The following is a 12,934-nucleotide window of genomic DNA, read 5'->3' as shown; positions in this document are numbered from 1 at the left end:
GTCAATACAAGAACAATTTGTTCTAATAACCTGGCATTCTGTGATGTTCACCTTCCCAACATGATTGCTGAAGTCAAAATGGGTGCATAAGCAAATGTGGTAAAGAAAGCAGATGGTTTCCACTTATTTAAAGACATAGTGTCTGGGGTCTTAAAGACTTGAAGCTAAACAAGTGGCCATCTAACAGGGAAGCAACAAAGCTCACAATGAAGAAGTACACGATCACGAGGTTTCGATGGGATCAGGTATCAGGCATCAGAAGACGCAAAACAAACAAATATATCATGGATGCAAACAATAGGGGTCAGAGTGGAGACCCAATGCCCATCTGTAGACAATTGAACATTCCCTCAGAGAAGGGTCACAAGAAAGGAACGAGTCAGCCAGGGTGCAGCTTAGCACTGAGGGAACACACAACATTCCTCTAATTCTTCAATGCTTTCCACCCCCATCATGATTCCAGTTCTACCTTACAAATCCAGCGAGACCAGAGCACATCCATTGAAACAGATAAGAGCTCTCAACACATGGAATCCAGGACAGATAAATCCTTCAGGAACAATAATGGGAATAGTAGGGGAAAGGTTGGGTGAGAAAGGGGAGAAATGGGAACTGATTGTAATGATCGACATATGAACAACCATCCCCCCACGCCCCGCACCAGGGGGACGAACAACAGAAATGTGGGTGAGGTTGATATTGGGTGGTGTAAAATATGAAAATAATAATAATTTGTAATTTATCAAGGGTTCACGAGGGTGGGAGGGGAGGGGAGGGAGGGAAAAATGAGGAGCTGATACTAAGGGCTCAAGTAGAAAGAAAATGTTTTGAAAATGATGATGGCAACATATTTATAAATGTGCTTGATACATTGATGTACATTGTTATAAGAACTGTAAGAGCCCCAAGTAAAATTATTTATTTTAGAAAAAGAAAAGAAATGGATTTAGCAAATATAAGTAATAAGACCTAATTTGAAAATGTAAATGAAACTCCTGGCTTCTTAAGTCTGTAGCTCTGCCTGTAAGATATCCTTTGGTGAATAACTATCTTTCATTTGTCGGTGTTTTGGCTTTCTTACCACACATCTTTGAATTCCCACACAGCACCCATGGGGAAATCATTCATTTCCCAAATACGAATGCTATGAATTCTGAACTCTGGTTCTAGTGTTCTAACCTGGCACCAAGGTCAGAACACAAACTGATGAATCCCAGACCAGTTTTGAGTCATGGTGGTAATACATGTGTCATTTGTGTTGTACTAACTTGCCACTGTGTTGAGCAGAGATGAGTCACAGGAGAATAGACAGAAACAGACCATTTCAGTACAAGGAAAAACCCATTAAGAAAAGTTCTTATCACTCTTCTGAGTGGAGAGAAATATCAGCAGGGATCATTTAAGACCCAAAGCATCTAAGATTAATTTACCAACCCACAAATCAAAGGAGTGCAGACTAGAGACAAAGAATGAACCTCTTTTAAATACCTGTGCTTAGGTAATTTCCTGGATAGAGTCTCATTAGAACCACAGGTCTAGTCTCCATTAAAAGTTGCAAGCTATTCTAAAGAACACATAACAGGAGTATCACTTCTGCTCTTTTAGCTCTCTGCGTGGCACTATGGTGGTCAGCAAGAACAAGCGTCTTACAAAAGGTGGTAAATAAGGAGCTAAGAAGAACGGGGCTGGCTCATTTTCTATGAAAGATTGGTATGATGTGAAAGCACCAACTATGTTCAACATAAGAAATATTGGAAAAGCACTAATCACCAGGACTCAAGGAACCAAAATTACATCTGATAACCTCAAGGTTTGAGTTTTTGAAGTGAGCCTTGATGATGGGCAGAACAATTACGTTGCATGTAGAAAATTCAAGCTAATTACTGAGGATGCTCAGGGCAAAAACTGCCTGACCATCTTTCATGGCATGGATCTTAACACGACAAAATGTGTTCATGGTCAAACAATGGCAACCCATGATTGAAGCTCATGCTGATGTCACGACTGCTGATGACTCCGCTTCATCTCTTTTGTGCTGGTTTTACTAAAGAAATGCAGCGATCAGATTTGGAAGACCTCTGACGCTCAGCACCAGCAAGTCTGCCAAATCCGAAAGAAAATGATGGAAAGCATGACCCGAGAGGTGCAGACGAATGATTTGAAAGACGTGGTCAATATATTGATTCCAGACAGCATTGGCAACGACACAGAAAAGGCTTGCCAATCTGTATAGCCTCTCCATGATGTGTACGTCAGGAAAGTAAAAATGCTGAAAAAGCCCAAGTTTGAATTAGGAAAACTCATAGAACTTCATGGTGAAGGTGGTAGTTCTGGCAAAAAAACTACTGGAGATGAGACAGGTGCTAAAGTGGAATGAGCTAATGGTTAAGAATATGTTTAAAATTCAGACTTTTAATGGTGACAAATAAAAGATCCTATTTATGAAAAAAAGAAGAAATATCACAAGATTGTTCATTGCAGTACTGTTAACAAAAGTAAAGTTTGGAAATCTAAGAAGGCAGATTAGCAAAGTATGGAACATTCATACAAGGGAATACAATTAAATAATTTTAAAAAGAAACATTTAATTAACTCAATTAGAATGATCTTCAAATGATAAAGCCAAGGTATAACAGGGGTCCTCAAACTTTTTAAACAGGGGGCCAGTTCACTGTCCCTCAGACCATTGGAGGGCCGGACTATAGTTTTTTTAAAAAAAACTATGAAAAAATTCCTATGCACACTGCACATATCTTATTTTGAAGTAAAAAAACAAAACGGAGCAAAAACACCTGGCTGGCCGGATAAATGTCCTCAGTGGGACGCATGTGGCCCGTGGGCCATAGTTTGAGGACCTCTGGTATAGAATAATATAGTATGTTGCCATTAAAAATGAGAGTAAATGAATACACATATAAAAGCAAATATATTTGCTTATTTTCTTGTTCACACCTGAAGTCATTGACTTCTTCTGTAAGGGGGCACTCGATAATAAGGTTGAAAGAGGTTACGTATATATAGCCTTTTGAACCTTGAACCCAATAAACTGCCTACTCAAAATAAATAAAATTAGTATTTTAAAAGAAATAAAATGGTATTAAAGAAGTTAAATAAGTCCCTTTTAATCAGGGACGAAGGTAGTTTATGATAACATTATTACACTTTTTCTGAGTGCAAAAACAGAACCTTTGCTCTAACCGAATGAGTTAGGTGCTTCCTTGTGTGGCTGTCCAGGAAAAGCAAATGCCAAATGTAATTTGCTAGTTTAAGAGCTATACTTATATTGGCCCCAGAGCAGAGGGCAGAGTGGAAATCCTTTTCTTCCTGGCTTTATGAAATGAGTTTCCAATGTTGGCAAGGCAATTTCTGACTATGCCAGCAGAATCTAACAGACACATAGACACACTGCGTCTCTAACTTCAAGTGGCCAACTCCCCTTCTGTTGGTTAAAAATACAGGGTAGGGGAGGAGATGTTACAATTCACTCTTTTCTTTTCATGCTTTGGCAACAGAACAGTTAACTTTCTAAGTCTGAGTAGCTATCTCTATGAAATGGAATCATAATAGCTTCTTCAACTTTCTTCCTAGACTATCATGAGAACTGAAAGATAAAAATGGGTACAAAAGCATTTTTAAAACCTATAGGGCATTAGAGATAAATGTTAGATAACAAATAGAAGGGCAAAAAAAGTTATGAAACAGAGGTGTAAAGATGATCTTTAAGATCAGATAGGTCGGAACTTATATTCTAACATTCCCCTCTTTATCTGCTGCATGATCTAAGCAAGTCCCTTAGCCTTTCTCAACCATGTTTTCCTCACTGCAAAATGGGGTTAATGCTACCTCCTTATCATGATGGTTAGAGGAATTAAGTTATACACAAACACACACTCACACACGACACGGACCTTTCATGGTGTATTGGGCTACGCATTGAGCTGCTATCTACAAGGTCAGAGATTTGAATCCACCAGTTGCTTAGGAGAGAAAGATGACGCTGTGTGCTTCATACGGATTTTTAAAGTTTTAGAGACTCACAGGGATAGTTCTGCTCTTACGATGAGTTGGAATCTACTTGATGGCAGCAAGTCTGTTTGCTTGTTTGTTTACTGTGAGGGAGGCTCAAAAATTTGTGGAAAATGTCCATAATTTTGAATTCAATTTTTCCATGAACTTTTTGAAGCCTCTCCTCACCTCTGATCCTGTGTGTGTGTGTGTGTGTGTGTGTGTGTGTGTAGTGCTGAACACATAGAGTAATCATGGTCTAAATCTCTAAATAAGGGGCATTTCCTTCCTTGATTCACTCATTTATCAACTACTGTATATGTGTTATCGCTCATGGAGTCAGGCTGTTTGGGTTTGAATTTTAGCTTGACCAATTGCTTGCTGGGTATTGGGAAATTTATGTAACCACTCTATACTTCAGTTTACTCACATATATGCAAATATATCAAGCAAATATTTCCTGCTAATAATAATAATATGGCACAGTGGTTAAGTGCTCAGCTCTGAACTAAAAGTTGACAATTTAAACTTACTAGCCACTCCCTGGGAGTACAATGTGATAGGTTGCTTCCATAAAGATTTACAGCCTTAGAAACTTTATGGGCAATAATGGTTGTACAATGCAGAGTAAAATCAATGGCATGGAATCATACATGTAGAAATTGTTGAACTGGACAATGTTTTATTGTGTATATTTTTGCCAAAATTAAAAAATAAATGAATGATAATGAGTATAAGGAACAAGAAAATATATTACAACTGATTGTGGTAATGATTGTACAACTTTTCTCGATATGTTGTCACTATCAAATTGTGTGATATGTGGATGAAGTGCCAGTAAAACTGTTTAAAAAGAGAAAAAAGAAACTCTAGGGGAACAATTCTACTCTGTTCTATAGGTTACTATCAGTTAGAAAAGATAATAGTGAATTTGGGTTTTCTATTGGCGATTATTATTACTAAACATGATTTGTACTCAACAACTGAAATACAGTGGTGGACAAGACAGATTTGGTCTATGCTTTCAGAAGTTTATGCAAACCCACTGCCATCGAGTCAATGGTGACTCATAGCAACTCTTTAGGACAGGGTAGAACTGCCCCTGAGAGTTTCTGAGTCTGATACTCTTTATGGGTGTAGAAAGTCCTGTCTTTCTCCTGCTGAACAACTGGTGGTTTTGAACTGCTGACCTTGCAGTTAGCAACCCAACAAGTAACCATTATACCACCAGGATTCCTTTTAAGGTGCTCTGAAATCACCAACCACTTATTTTACAGTAGAGAAATTTAGGCCTCATAAGATTAACTGCCTCCACTGAGGCCACACAGCTAGTTAATGAGAGAACAGCAATGCGTACCAGCCAGGACTGACGAGAAAGTTCCCGTATCTTGGCTGCCCCAAGCAGCTCAACCAGCATTGTCCAGATTCAAGCTTTCTGGAAGCTGAAAAGCTTTGGAAGGGCTAGAGTGGATTCCAGAAGCCATTTGGGATTTGCTCAGTAATTATGCACATTCCTGACCTCCACCCTCTTTCTACATTTCATTCCTAACAGTGTTGCCCTTGCCTAACCATATGTGGATCTGTCTGCAGATTAATGATTTGGAGTTAATGGAGAACTGCCAAGTCACTCACAACACTTAGATTTTGTGGATTTACTAATCTTAAAAAAAAGAACCAAGTGTAGGTGTCTCAGAGACATCCTATCCAGGGGCAAAGAGAGGTTTTCTATTGCCCAAACTGGGTATACAGCATTGGGAACACTCTTCTGGATCAGGAAAGCATCATGATAAATATAAAGTAACATAAGGCCTTGGAAGGGAGGTAAGCAAAAGGCCCTGATGTTTAAGCATAATTAAGTTCCTGCTAAATCCAGTTGTGCTCCTATAGTGTGCTGATATCCTGTCTCCCTCCCTCCCTCTCTTCCATCTGTCTGGCTTTGCATCTATCCAGGGATCCAAAAGCTGTGGCTCAGTGGTGTGAGTGGCGAAACAGGGAGGGTAAAGGGAGAATGGGTAGGAAAGAGGGAACCGATTACAAGGAACTATATGTGACCTCCTCCCTGGGGGACAGACAACCGAAAAGTGGGTGAAGGGAGACGTCGGACAGGGCAAGATATGACAAAATACCAATTTATAAACTATCAAGGGCTCATGAGGGAGGGGGGAGGGGGGAGGGAGGGGAAAAATGAGGACCTAATGTCGGGGGTTTAAGTGGAGAGAAAATGTTTTGAAAATGATGTACAAATGCGCTTTACACAATTGATGTGTGTATGGATTGCGATAACAGTTGTATGAGCCCCTAATAAAATGTTTAAAAAAAAAAAAAAAGCTGTGGCTCTTGAGCTATATGAGGCTCTTTTGGTATGTACATGTGACCCTACGTGAAATAAAACCTTTTTAAAGGATATTATTCAGATAATAGTGATTTCATTTGTTTGTAAAAACATATTTATTGTTCTTAAATAATTTTAAAATTGTTGTTAGGGGCAGGATTGGCTCTTGTGTCTCAAAAGTTTCCCAACCCCTAGATCCTAACATCAAACTACATGTTGGGCTGCTCACAGAAAGGTCAGCAATTCAAAACCACTGGCAGCTCTGTAGAAGAAAGAAGGGGCTTTCTACATTTGAAAAAAGTTACTTACAGTTTTGGAAACTCACGGGGGCAATTCTACTCTGTTCCATAGAGTTGCTATGAGTCAGAATTGTCTTGGTGGCAGTGAGTTTGGTCTTATTTTATTTATCTATCTATCTATCTATCTATCTATCTATCTATTTTAACATCCAACACCTGCTCTGTGCCAGGTGTTGGCACAGTGGACTCTATGCCAATCTGTAGATTTTTATCCAAATTATGATAAACACACATCACTGAGATGCTTCTACAACCACTGGATCCATAAGACTTTCCACCCACTGGCCTGTGACCTTCTTGCATTCAGCATCATTGCATGTGTTGCCTGAGCCTGAAGAGTCTGAAGAGGAATTTTAGATTGGTATCAGACATATGGGCTAATATTAGACTTATGGACTTGATATGGACTGGGCTGGGATGTTTTCTTAATGTAAAATTACTCTTAAAGTTATAAAGTTCTCTCTTACTTGGACTTGGATTTGTTTCTCTAGTGTCAACTAGAGTGTCCTGGACTTGTTTCTCTAGTCAACCCAGACTAACACAGTAATGTAGCCAGAGGCTGCATTTCCTATTTACATTTGCAAACACACCTGAGAAAAACCTTTCTATGATGGGCACATTCAACAAACCAAATAATCCACCCAGGGGAGAGAGAGAGGAGTGATTTAATAATCTAGAGAAAATAATATTACGTAATTATATGTAATTAGAACTGAGTCCCTGGGTGGTGAAAACAGGAGTTCAGCTGCTAGCCGAACGTTTGGTGATTCTAACCCACTCAGAGGCACCACAGAAGACAGGCCTGGCTCCCTTCCTCTGAAAGCTCAGCTTTGAAACCCCTACAAAGTAGTTCTACTCTGACATGCCTGGAGTTTCTGTCAGTTGGAAGCTACTGTATGACTCTTAACGATAATATGTATAATGAATGTATGTCTATACACATCTCTGGGTTTCAAGATAACATCATCGTACATACAATGGTTTTCTCTACATCCCCACATGACAGATTGGAGATAGGCCAGTAGTGACTTGACAGGTCACAGAATTGGTCACGCAAAATGCAGAGTCCTTTTGAATTTAAACGGGACTGTGATCTTCAGTATACATCCCTATTTTTTTTAAAGGCTAGCTGCCCCCAAATATGACAAAGTTTGATTCTTTACATTTCCCTTTCAATTCACTTTCCCACAACATCCCAGCCATCCTCACATTGAGAACACAAAGCCAGCATGGGGCACAGCCATACAAAGGACCCATCGACAAAATAAGCAGGGGCCATTTTGTGGATAATTTGGAGATGGGAACTTGTTCTTTAGGTGGGAGGGAGGGAGGAGAAGAGGGGAGTTTCCTTGGCTTGAATTACTCTGATGAGTCATTAGGTTCACATCCCATTATTTGCATGGTTTCTCACCTCTTTCCCTCCCCTGGGCAGCAAGATCACTCAGCCACCAGCAGGGCTGTCTAGAGGCTGGGCTGGCCTCTGCTCCACAACCCCTCCCTACTAGCATGGGGAGGGGAGGATGGGAGAGGGGGGAGCGAGAAGGAGAGGTGGGGGTAAGGGAGGAAACTGTCTCTGTAGTGGCTGTCAATTTTCCCAGCTGACTCAACTCACCACTGCTCCTCCTCCACCCCCATACAGCCTCCTAACTTTCCATTTTCAGGCCTCTCTGCTCTCCAGGCAGGAGCACCCTTCCCGCAGACAACCGGGCACTGTGTCTGGAGCCTGGGGTTGCCAGCAGCACAGAAGGTTGAGCATTGCTGGGCACTGTGCCTGCTGGCCTGGCGGGCCCTTTCTCAGGACAATTAGAATAGGCTGCAATGGAGAGTTCGAAATATAGGTCAAGGTGCTCTCTAGAGGGCCCAGAGGAGGATCACCTGACTGCAAGCTGCATGACTCAGAGAGAAGGGACACTGGGTGGGAGCAGGAGTCTGTCTCGTGGTCTGCAATGCTGAGGGAGTTCATGTCCTCTCCTCTGGCTGACTGTCAAGGGAGGTGGAGGAAGCTGCTGGAGACAGCAGGAAGGATAAAGTGACCTCTGGTGACCTATCTAAGGTGGAATCTGAACCCAGTCAGAGGAGGCTGTCACCTTCCTTGTAGCTGAAACCACTGTCAGGGCCACCCATCTGTGTGACTGCAGACATCTAATTAGCTGCCTCCTGCCAAAGTGGGAAATTGAATTCACAAAGTGCTCATCACTCCAGAACCCACTGACCCAGCCTCAAACGAAAGAGACCAGAGTGGAGGTTGATCATGGCAGAGCAGTCATCCCTATTACAGGCAATTAGATTTCTCCCTAAATTAATTTTGAGTACGAAAATTACTAACTCATTTTATTTCACATCTCTGCACAGCAAGCCTCCTTTCAAGGGTGGAGCAGTGGCTGCTGTGGCTAAACAGCAGCTGCTCTGTCTGAGCCTCGCTTCCTTAGGCTCCAGCTGCAGGTTCCTTCCGGCCACAGGGGGAGTTTCCCCATCCTTAGGGCTCTTGGTCTAAGCCTTGCTTACTGGCCACCCTCACCTCCTACCCCCCAGCTGCTCACCACCCTCTGTGGTAGCCCTGGGACACCCTAATTCCATGAGTCAGAGCCAGGCTGGAGACAGACAGCAGGTTTCCTTTATTAAATCAGCCTCCTGCCCTGTACACCGCAGAGAGAAGCTATAATTACTCGTTGGCCCAGCTTTGCAGACTGAGACAGACGCTTGAGTAGGAGGGCTGGCTCCCGAATCTTGCATTTATCTAGTGTACCCCATTTGGAATAACAGCCAAAGGTTAAAGGCCTACTCTACAAATGTCAGATATTTTTGTATAGGAAGGGTGACGAATTGGGCCCAGACACCAGTGTATCATGATAGAAGAGGTGGGGGGAGGGGAGGGATTCTAGATTAAAACTTCCAGTAGGTTTTTGTTCATTTGCTTATTTTTAATGCCTCGTACCTCATGACTGGACTCACATTTCAGCCAGGCAGCTCATTGTAAATGCTGTTAATTTTTAAGAGATAAAGGGAAGGGTGACACAACATTGTCTTAAGAATTGAGGTCAGGACTTTTCTTATCCTTTAAGAATTAATTGTAGGCACAAAATCTCTGGCCTCTGAGCTTCTCAATGGCTTGCAGACATGTCTTAAAACTGAAAAATAATTGGCTCCTATAAATAAATAAATTGACAAAATTAAAATAATATAAACTTCATGAACTGCCCAATGTAGTGGCTTTCATTGGTTCATCCAATCATTCATTAATTCTTGCAGGAAGTATTTATTCTATTAATTCTACAAGTATTTCTTAAACTGCCTCTTTGCCAGTCATGGTTATAAACATTTGGGATATATAAGAACCAAACTAACCAAAGATATACACAGACAAATAGGCAGACAAATATGCCCATCCTTGTGGATCAATGATACATAATAGTAATTACCTGGTACATTAGAGATAAACAAAACAAAAGTAGAGCAGGGTTAGGAGAATTATTGGTGAGGGGGGAATTCATAAACATTTCATGACATTGGAGGACAAATTTGTAACTTCAATCTCACACTGAAAGAGTCCTCAAGTTTCCCTAGAAATTGTAAATTAAATGAGTTACATGTGACTAGAGTAAATTACAAAAATTCATAAAGTTTTATTTGTAGTTAAAAGCGTGGGTGTGTTTTAAACATAACTGATAAAAGACAAAGTGCCATGACATTTGACTTATCAGAATTCAAGTCAGATTCACAAGAGGGCATGGAATGAGTGGTATCGTTGCTGATAACAAGTGGCTCTTACCTGAAAGCAGAGAACACCAGAAAGATGTTGCCTCTGTTTTATTGACTATCAATTCACCTCTGTAGAATCTACTATCTAAACTGTAGATTATAACAAGTTATGGATGACATTGTGAAGAATGTGAGTTCCTGAATAATTAATTGGTGCTAATGCAGAACTTACACACAGACCAAGAGGCACCATTTGTACAGAAGAAGGGGATATTGTGTGGTTCAAAATCAAGAAAGATTTGTGTCAGGGTTGCATTCTTTCATCATACGTATTCAATCCATATACTAAGCAAATTATCCAAGAAGCTGGACTATATGAAGAAGTGTGGCATCAGGATTACAGGGAGACACATGAACAACCTGTGATACTCAGATGACACAATCGTACTTGCTAAATGCAAGAGGATTTGAAGCACTTACTGTTGAAGAACAGTATGGATAACACCTTAGCGTAAAGGAAAAAATCCTCTCACCTGGGCCAATAACCAACAGCATGATAAAGAAAAGAAAGACAGAGGTTGTTAGGAATTTTTGCTTTACTTGGATCCACAGTCAAACATCTATGGAAGCATTAGTCAAGAAATTAAATTACATATTACATTGGGCAAATCTGCTGCAAAAGACCTTTTTAAAACATTAAAAAGCAAAGATGTTACTTTAAGGACCAATATGCACCTGACCCAAGCAATGAAAGTCACAAATACCTCGTATACATGTGAAAGCTGGACGATGAAAAGGAAGACTGGAGAAAAATTGATGCCTTTAAATTACAGTGTTGATGAAGCATGGACTGTCGGTAGAATGGAAACATCTGTCTCGGGTGGGAGAGGGGGAGGTGGGGTAAAGGAAGTGGGTGTTAACAAACCCAGGGACAAAGGAACAACAAGTGATCTAAAATCGATGGCAAGGAGGATATAGGAGGCCTGGAAGGGCTTGATCAAGGGCAATGTAACCGAGAGGAATTACTGGAATCCAAATGAAGGCTGAGCATGATAGTGGGGCAAGAAGAAAGTAAAAAGAAATAGAGGAAAGAATTAGGAGACAAAGGGCATTTATAAAGCTCTAAATACAGGCATGTACATATATTATATAAGAGGATGGGGAAATCAATCTATGTACATATATTTGTAGGTTTAGTATTAAGGTAGCGGATGGATATTGGGCCTCTACTCAAATACTCCCTCAATGCAAGAACGATTTGTTCTATTAACCTGGCATTCCATGATGCTCACCTTCCCGACATGATCGCTGAAGACAAATGTGTGCTTAAGCACATGTGGTGAAGAAAGCTGATGGTGCCTAGCTATCAAAAGATATAGTGTTTGGGGTCTTAAAGGCTTGGGATAAACAAGTGTCCATCTAGCTGGGAAGCAACAAAGCACACATGGAAGAAGCACACCAGCCTGTGTGATCACGAGGTGTTGATAGGATCAGGTATCAGGCCTCAAAAACCCAGAACAAAAAAATCATATCATTGTGAATGAGGGGAGTGTGAAGTGGAGATCCAAAGCCCATCTATAAGCAACTGGACATCCCCTAACAGAAAGGTCATGGGGAGGAGAGGAGCCAGTCAGGGTGCAGTATAGCACCAATGAAACATACAACTTTCCTCTAGCTCTTTAATGCTTCTCCCCACTACTACCACCCCCCACTATCATGATCCTAATTGTACCTTACAAATACGGCTAGACCATAGGATGTACACTGGTATAGATAACAGATGGAAACGCAGAGAATTCAGGACAGATAAACCCTTCAGCACCAATAATGAGAGTAGTGATTGCCAGGAGGGTAAGGAAAAGGTGGGGGGAGAAAGGGGAAACTGATCACAATGATCTACATATAAACCCCTCCCTGGGGAATGGACAACAGAAAAGTGAGTGAAGGGAGACATTAGTCAATGTAAGACATGGGGAAAGAATTTTATAATTATCAAGGGTTCCTGAGGGAGGGAGAGTGGGAGACAGAGGGAGGAAATGAGGAGCTGATACTAAGGACTCAAGTAGAAAGAAAATGTTTTGAAAATTATGATGGAAACAAATGGACAAATTTCCTTGACACAATGGATGGATGGATGGATTGTGATAAGAGTTGTATGAGTCCCCAATGAAATGATTTAAAAAAAAAAATCTGTCTGGGAAGTACAGCAAGAATGTTCTTAGAAACGTTGAGATTATCTCACACCAGGAGGTATCAGTCACTAGAAAAGGACACCAGGCTTGGTCAAGTAGAAGGTCAGCAAAAGAGGAAGTCCCTCAATGAGATAGACTGACACCGTGGATGCAACAATGGGCTCAATCATAGCAATGATTGTGAGAATGGAACAGGACCTAACTGTGTTTTGCTCTGTTGTACAAAGGGTTGCTATGAATGGGAACCAACTCAACAGCACCCAACAACTGGTTATGGGTAGGTAAAAGCACTTCATCTCAATATTTATTGGGTATCTGTACTATAGGAATCCTTGGGTTTAACATTCTTGGCTGATAACCCAAAGATTGGACGTTCTAGTCTACCCAGAGGCACCTTGGACGAAAGG

General features: G+C 41.0%; 1 pseudogene; it reads left to right on the top strand.

Moving 5' to 3' along the window:
- Window positions 1–1,621: 1,621 nt before the first annotated feature.
- LOC101658469 lies at window positions 1,622–2,389 on the top strand (annotated as a pseudogene).
- Window positions 2,390–12,934: the final 10,545 nt, after the last annotated feature.

This window comes from Echinops telfairi, unplaced genomic scaffold (genome assembly GCF_000313985.2).
Source record: "Echinops telfairi isolate 266 unplaced genomic scaffold, ASM31398v2 ScPeMD7_2291;HRSCAF=2852, whole genome shotgun sequence".
NCBI lineage: Eukaryota > Metazoa > Chordata > Mammalia > Afrosoricida > Tenrecidae > Echinops > Echinops telfairi.
The sequence above is the reverse complement of the archived record's forward strand: the minus strand, read 5'-3'. Positions and strand labels throughout refer to the sequence as shown.